We start from the raw sequence: 8180 nt of genomic DNA on the forward strand, positions 1-8180 counted from the left end.
GGTGCTTCAGGTGGAAGTGTTGCTACTGAATTGTTTTGCCGGTCTTCTTAACTATGCTGTTCATTGCGGCGCTATTGCGCTGCAGTAGCAGATATCGGACTAAGGCAAAATAGCGGTGATCAAATATTGATGAAAATTGCGGTTCCGATATTAGCGGCACAATTGACTGATATTTGATTGAAATCAGTGCCGACCGCTCCTCACCACACGTCTCGACCTCTTCTTTGCTTTGCTTCGCTTCGCTTCTCTTCTTTGTTTCCTGCAGCCTTGCTTTCGAGTTCTTCACAAAACAATAATAACCCATGCTTACCTCAAAACTGAATTGCTTATTTCAAATGTTACATTTATTTTGATTTTATTAACAATTATAGTCATCAGCCTAAATGCACGTTTGGTATGCAGGAAGGACTAGACAGACAACGGGTGAAATCATTGTGAAAGGTTTTAGGGTTTTAATTTGACTTATGTGGTTTCGTAAGTTGCAAATTTTGTTTTTGATTTTTGTTCCACCTATTTTGGCGGCACAACAAAATCTTGTTACGTTCTATCTTGCATACCAAGCTTGGTTGGTTTTTCCTTGAAGTCCTGTATGAATAAAGACGTATGTGTGTGGATTTATCTGTCTATATGGATTAGGAAGGTTTTTGTTCGTGAGGGTTTTTTCATAGATGAAAAGAATGTGATTTTGGGAGGGGCAAGTTTGGAAAAAACTTGGCTTTCTGCATAAAGCTCCCCCTGGAATTTTACTATATAGGCCACTTTCTATATTATTAAGCCACTATCAAACAGTCATGCATAACTGACAGAACTAGCTGCGAGTCCCATTAAGGTGCTAAAAAACAGACCCTTACTCTAAATAAACTGTTCCAAAGCAAGGAGGGAAAAACTGAGCTTACCTCAACAAGTTCAAGAGCTTCTTTTTCAACAACATCCATATGATGAGACTCGGCTTCGAAGTTCTGAACCAACTGCCTAGCCTCCATGGCGCACCTGGACGTGTAATCTTGTGTTTCATTCTTTATCACGCTTAAGTGACTCTCCACCTGATCAAACCATCACCATCAATAAAAATATTAATAAATGAATTGACTAAATCATCAAATTCAAGCCAAATTTACTATAATTGGCTTTCTCAAAGACTTTAGGAAAACAAACAACAATCTGGTCCTTGCTTAAAATAGTCTCGAGATGATAAAACAATCCAAAACATGTTTTAGGTTAATGTTATTATAGATTCATGTCCCAATCATTCTAAATGCTCATTCATCCCTGGGATATGCAATCATCCACTGGTTTCTGTGTTCCATGATTCAGTTTTACTTGTTTGATGGTTCGGTGTGGTTTTATATACTTTGTGATGTAAGGGCCTTATGAGTTGTAGGACAGAAGAACAAGAAATCCCCACTGACATGTCAATTAATAATCATCACCCACAATCTAAATGAACTTATATAACAGGGATTTTGGAGATGTATTAAAGTGTGCTATGTAAGGTGATATAGACATGTTTAAGATCCCTAGATGTCACTGTAGTAGGATATCAAGTTAAGAAGCTATGCTGTCATAGCAGTCAAAATACAAAATTGCAGTCAGGAGCTATATTTGAAATAACAGTTATAGCGGTCCAAAAATAGCGGTTCATATAATATTTCTTAGATTATATATATGTATGCATACATAAACATATCATATACATATAATACATATATATAATTAAGTGTGTGTATGCATATATATAGTTTCAGTGGGTGTCTGTCGTCGAATTCAGTGAGGATGGGACGATAATGGAAAGAAATTGAAAACCTAACCTCTTAATTTAAAGTTTCTAAACTCGATGTTGATAAAGTGATAATGTTAATGGATTAAAATATAAATAAGAGCCCAAATCTAATAGAAGCCCAAGTCAAAAACTCAAATAAAAGGCCAAAAAGGGGGGAAAATAGCAACATAGTTCAAAAGAGGCCCAAGCTTGAATATCGCAATATCAGTCTGCAATTTCACCTCAAATATCGGTCAATTGCGCCGCTAATATCGGAACCGCAATTTTCACCAATATTTGATCACCGCTATTTTGCCTTAGTCCGATATCTGCTACTGCAGCACAATAGCGCCGCAATTAACAGCATAGTTAAGAAGACCGACGAAACAATTCAGTAGCGACACTTCCACCCGAAGCACCATGGCCAATTGGCAGCAGGCGTGCTGACCTACTGTCCAACATGGATCTCTACATGATGCTAAAACAACATTCACGCTATCGTAATAAAGCACCGATTTTACAAGATTTTTAAACATATCTAGTGTGTTATGGTGGTATGATGAAATAAAGTAGAAACTTATGAAGATTTGAGTGGGTAGATGATCTTACATATTGATAGTCAAGGTCGATTCTTGTTGCCATAATTTTAAGAATGAGTAACTATTTTGAAGAAATCCACGAAGTCAAGACTTTGGAATTTTAAGTTGATTTATTTAAACATGTTTGTTAATTAAAACAACAACCTATGGCTAGATTTGTTTTAGATCATAATGCATGTTCGAGATTGGAACGTCTTGGTGATTCTTAAAGATATTTCTTACGTAGAACTTAGTACACTGATCCTGATGAAGTTTTAATGCTTATCCCACCATCACCAAATACAGAAATACAAGTCAAACCATTCTCCTCTCACCTAGGAAAAGCAAATCTGATAACTTGTACAACCATAGCTCTTTGCTTGATGAACTAGGGATTCTGGTTCTTTAGATTAGACATATATTAGTATGTAAGAGATGTGGTAATATGTGTGGGTTAATAATTCAAGGCAAAACAGTTATTTAATATATGGTGTTACTGGCACGGAACTTGAGCTAAAGACGGTGCTAGATGATTGTTTGGTGATGTATTATGCTATGAAGTTGCAGGTCATGAGTTTTACATTGTTCTTGAAACATGTGTGAGCCTATGATGTGCTTTTGATCAGTATCAACGACACAAGATATGTATTCTAGTGAGATATGTATAAGCCTGATTACTTGTCGGGTCACTGATCAAACTTACAAGTCATGTCTATCATTGGTGTCGCTTCTTTGCTAAATTTTGGTGAAAATTGTTACATGTACTCCTAATCTTCTACTGATTGCAAGGATATTTTTATTAAGATGCCATGTTGTTAACTTGATGTTCATCCTTGGAATGTTGCAGTTATGTACCAAGCACTCTCATTGTCGCCTTTTCATATTGTTATTCCAACAAGTAAATATTCTTGTAGAGGTCAAAGCACTTGATATCAATTGGTATTTTGAAATTTTGTCCACTAGAGAAGTTTTGTATCATAACTAGATGTCCCCTTCAAAATACTAATTGCCAATTTCAAACCCTTATCATCTTAAAAAATGTTCATGCATAGAACCATTAACATTGGAAGAAATGAAGAACTACAACCATATATAATCTTAATCCTTATCGGCTTAACCACAGTTCAGATGATAACAAACATAAAACCATTACCACTAAATGAGATGAGCCACAAGCATAACAATGTGCAGAAAAACCTTTGTAGTTATGTAGACTTTGACTTTATGGCATTGCTTACAGTTTCAGATGTTCGTGTGCACATATTATATGAGAAATAGAAGTTAAAAAAAATAGTCTTGGTGCCATTTAGAAGTTTATCGGAAAGTGTTCTGATCATCAAGAACTATTTTCATTTAAAATATTATTTCATGTGTTGCATCTAATTATTGTCTAAAAACTATTTGACAAGAAGCCTCTTCGTTTAGTCTTGTTGGTTACTATAGCCTTTAAAATTGTATCTTGATACAACCTAACTCTTGATAGCATGATAAAAACTAGCTTTTAGGACTATAATAGAGTAGTTGATATGTGAATTTTGAAATGATCAGACATTGATGGTACTAACTGTTGTGAAGTCAATGATGTTGGTAACTATCATGGTGTGCAAATATTGTGGTCATGCCTAACATCAATTATACTACCTTGTCACATCTTTTAACCTGTGAGATGTGTACTACACGACCTCATTCATGGTTTCTTGAGCTAGATCAATTTAGAGGGTTGACCATAAGTACCATAAAGAAGGAGTGTCATTGACACAGCCTAATAACAAGTAAGGACAGTGATATAAATACTCACGCAAATGTCCAAACCATGAGTCATACTAACAACAAAAGATGCTCACAGCATCCACTATTGCAGATATGAGAATTTTCATATGAAGTGTCTGTTTTGATAGCTGTATTTCTATCTTACCCAACCAACTAGCAGTCATGCTTATAATATCTCAAACATAGTCCTTCAGGTACTTTGCATGCGAGTCTAGCACAATATGGCCTCTGATTCAAAACTTTAAAATTCTTTAGATGGATGAAACTTGTTCCTTTTTTCCCTTAAAATGGAGACGCATTTTTGAAATTTGCATGGTCGATAAATGAGTCTAAGATAGGGCAACTTTAATAAACTTTTAAATCTATCATTTTGATACTGCAAAGAGACATAGTTGGGACTTACTTCATCAATCCGTGATTGAAGTGCAGCAATACGATTTCTTTTTGCATCCATCTTTGCAGTAATGTGTGACAGCCGTCAAATTCGAACTCCGGAGACTACGATCCCTCAGAGCACGGTTACAATAGTGGTAACGATGTCACTGAATCTTCGGCTCACCCACCCCACAGCCGCCTCGCTCTGTACCCGCGCGTCCTATAGCGCCACACAGAGTTAATGTTCGGGCCACCGCCCGAAAGCGCATTCCTCCACCTATGAGGGTGTCTTTCTCCGCCCCATCTAGAGCCGTGAGGGAGCCATCACGATCACGCACTCGTAGTGTAAAACCTCCACCCACTACCAGGACCATATCGGAGCGCTCTCCGGGTATGACTACCCTGGAGAATTTATGGGTTTTGGGCATGGCTCAAGATCTTGAGATGTGTCAACTTAGGCTGGAGCATTATCGACACTTCGCTGATGGAGTGATTACAGCCCTAGGCACTCAAGATAATATGATGGATCGTTCACTAGAGTTGATTTTCATCGCTAGGAGAGCGATTAGGAGGTTGCACACTTATCTGGCGGTGTTAGCAGGAATTCTGATGATAGTGATAGGGTTGCTTATTTGGAGTCTTATGCGTTAGAGGATTTTATTTATTAAGTTGTTGATGGTGGAAATTTAAGACTTTCTTTTGAGGCTTGTAGCCGTGGTTTGTGAACAATTTTTCTTTTGAGGCTGTCGCAGGTAGAGTCTCATAAAATCCATAAATAAAATAAAGATGTGCAATATAAAAGAAAAATTGTTCACAAACCACGGCTACAAGCCTCAAAAGGAAGTCTTAAATTTCCACCATCAACAACTTAATAAATAAAATCCTCTAACACATAAGACTCCAAATAAGCAACCCCATCACTATCATCAGAATTCCTGCTAACACTGCCAGATAAGTGTGCAACCTCCTAATCGCTCTCCTAGCGATGAAAATCAACTCTAGTGAATGATCCATCATATTATCTTGAGTGCCTAGGGCTGTAATCAGTCCATCAGCGAAGTGTCGATAATGCTCCAGCCTAAGTTGACACATCTCAAGATCTTGAGCCATGCCAAAACCCATAAATTCTCCAGGGTAGTCATACCCGGAGAGCGCTCCGATGTGGTCCTGGTAGTGGGTGGAGGTGTTACACTACGAATGCGTGATCGTGATGGCTCCCTCACGGCTCTAGATGGGGCGGAGAAAGACACCCTCACAGGTGGAGGACCGCCCGAACATTAACTCCGTGTGGCGCTATAGGACGCGCGGGTACAGAGCGAGGCGGCTGTGGGGTGGGTGATCGCGCCGAAGATTCAGTGACATCGTTACCACTATCGTAACCGTGCTCTGAGGGATCGTAGTCTCCGGAGTTCGAATTTGACGGCTGTCACATAATGTCATGGGATACTTGCTGAAGAGATATCAAACTTTCCAGATTTTCCATTGAAGTTCTCTTTACTTCATCACTGGAGGAACTGAGTGCAGGCTTCAGTGTTGATTTATAATCCATGCCAAGCACCTCAGCAGGTGTTGAACCTTTGGCATTCAACTCATACTGAAAATCATTTCCTAGTTTCAACCTAAGATTCAACAAGGAAACCATAAAAAATCAATAGTGATGTGAGCTCAAATATTTCATGTTCATGTTGTGTTGTGTGCATCAAATTAGCAGATGGCCTTGGCTTTTAGACAATGACAATGCCAGGTAAAAAAAGGAAAGAAAGTACAACAAAATCTTGTGCCCACTAAAAATTACTTTTAGGCAAGTGATGAGAAATTCTCACATCATACATGATTCCATGTCAAAACAACAGAATCAATCATAAACCAGCATAACGCCTGCACCATTCTACCTCATGCATCTAATAAAAAAAATACGTGGATTTGCATGTAGATCAAATTGTAAATCATGCATCTAATAAAAAAATCGTGGATTTGCATGTAGATCAAACTGTAAGATGTCAGCAATAAAAGAAATGACGAATTCTATAAGCATTTGTACCAAATATCACAAGTAGTTATAAAAACAATTCACAGAGCGCAGAAGGTACCTCCGGATAGCCTGGTTGCATTCAATCTGAAGTGCCTCCAGCTCCTTAAACTTTGTCCCGATGAGAGCATTAAGATCCCAACACTTCTCCTCCACTTTCTTCTTTAATTCCTCTTACTCCTGACAGATCCTATTCTTCTCCTCAATTTTTATCCCCAATTCCTTCTCTTTTTCTTCTATTAGCTTCTCCACATTCACCTCATCTGCATGCAACTGCTCAATCAATTCATTGAACTTCTTGATATCCTTTTCTAACATAGTCTTTTCCTCCTCCTTTGCTTCCCCGGGCGATGGTCCAGACTTCATAGCCTCCAGTTTTGCCTCCAAATCCTTAGCATTTTCTTATTTGACCTTTACATTCTCCTCCATGAAACTTTTTTCCTATTATCAACATTTTATGAACTAAAATCAACCTAAATAAATCACTTTTTAGTTATACTATTTAAACGAATGAAGACATTAATACCTGTTGTAACTTCTCCATGAAATTGTCATCTTCCCTTTCCATTGCATCATCATCTCCCTTTATGTAATGCAGGTAGGTATTCAGGGTATAAGTGAATATACTATCTCCAGAAATCGACTGTGATTGAGTGGAATTTTCAAGGTGTTCGTTATACATTGCAAAAAGAAGCACGGCTAAAACACTAGGAAATGAGTGAGGTGTTCCAGGCGCTTTCAAGGCTGACTTGTTCATCTTGATCGGGCAATTCAAGTATTTCAGAACTATGAACAAATCGTCTTCGAACTTATTAGGGCAGCTCCAACCTTTCACACCAAAAAAAAACACCAAATAGGTGGACCCATAAACACCAAAAAGAACTCTAACTCCAACCTTTTGCCGTCCATCTCTTCCACGGCAAATTTGCCGTTTATTTCCTTCCTCCGGCAAAACTTTGGTGTTTTTGGCGTACGTTTGGATCCAAGAGAACGGCAAAACTAGGGTTTTGCCGTTCGATTGGAGTTGCTTACCAGGCGGATATTCAAGGCGCGTGAGAACGAATTTTAGGGTTTCGGTGATGTCTTTGTTAGACGGAAGAGGTTTAAGTTTGAAAGAGATCTGGAAGGAACATGCGGAGAGGTAGGAGTTGATGGTAGAAACAGCGTGGCTTTGGTAGGATCGGTCAGTAATTGAGACGGCGGTGGCCGAACGGTGGTTATTGGCGCCAGCAGAGAAGGAAGAAGAGGGAACTAGCGTCCGAATCTCGGCGGTTTCCCTCCCCACCAACGCCGTTGAACTGCCATGGATCTACAGGTGTTGGAGTGGTGAATGGTGGTCGGGGACAAAGCGCTCCGTTGGAGGGCGGCGTCCGGTGGGGCCTCTCGCGGCAACTCCAACCTCATCACCAAAAAAAAAACCACCAAAAACACCAAATATGATGGCCCATAAACACAAAAAAAAACCTCAACTCTAATCCGACTCTAAAAAAAATACCAAATTTATGGAACCCACATTAAAATAACATATAAAAACCTAAAACTTAATATTTATAATTATTTATTTATTTATAACTTATTTAAAAATCATTAAATATTACAAAAAGTTGGTGGGGACCACCTCTTTGGCAAAATACCGTCCATCTTCTTTCCCGGCAAATATGCCGGTCAT

At 38.7% G+C, this 8180-nt stretch overlaps 1 pseudogene; it reads right to left on the reverse strand.

The window, feature by feature from the left end:
- On the reverse strand, positions 1 to 8180 carry LOC112517838 (annotated as a pseudogene).

Source organism: Cynara cardunculus (assembly GCF_001531365.2).
Source record: "Cynara cardunculus var. scolymus isolate 2C chromosome LG 9, CcrdV1, whole genome shotgun sequence".
Taxonomy (NCBI): Eukaryota; Viridiplantae; Streptophyta; class Magnoliopsida; order Asterales; family Asteraceae; genus Cynara; species Cynara cardunculus.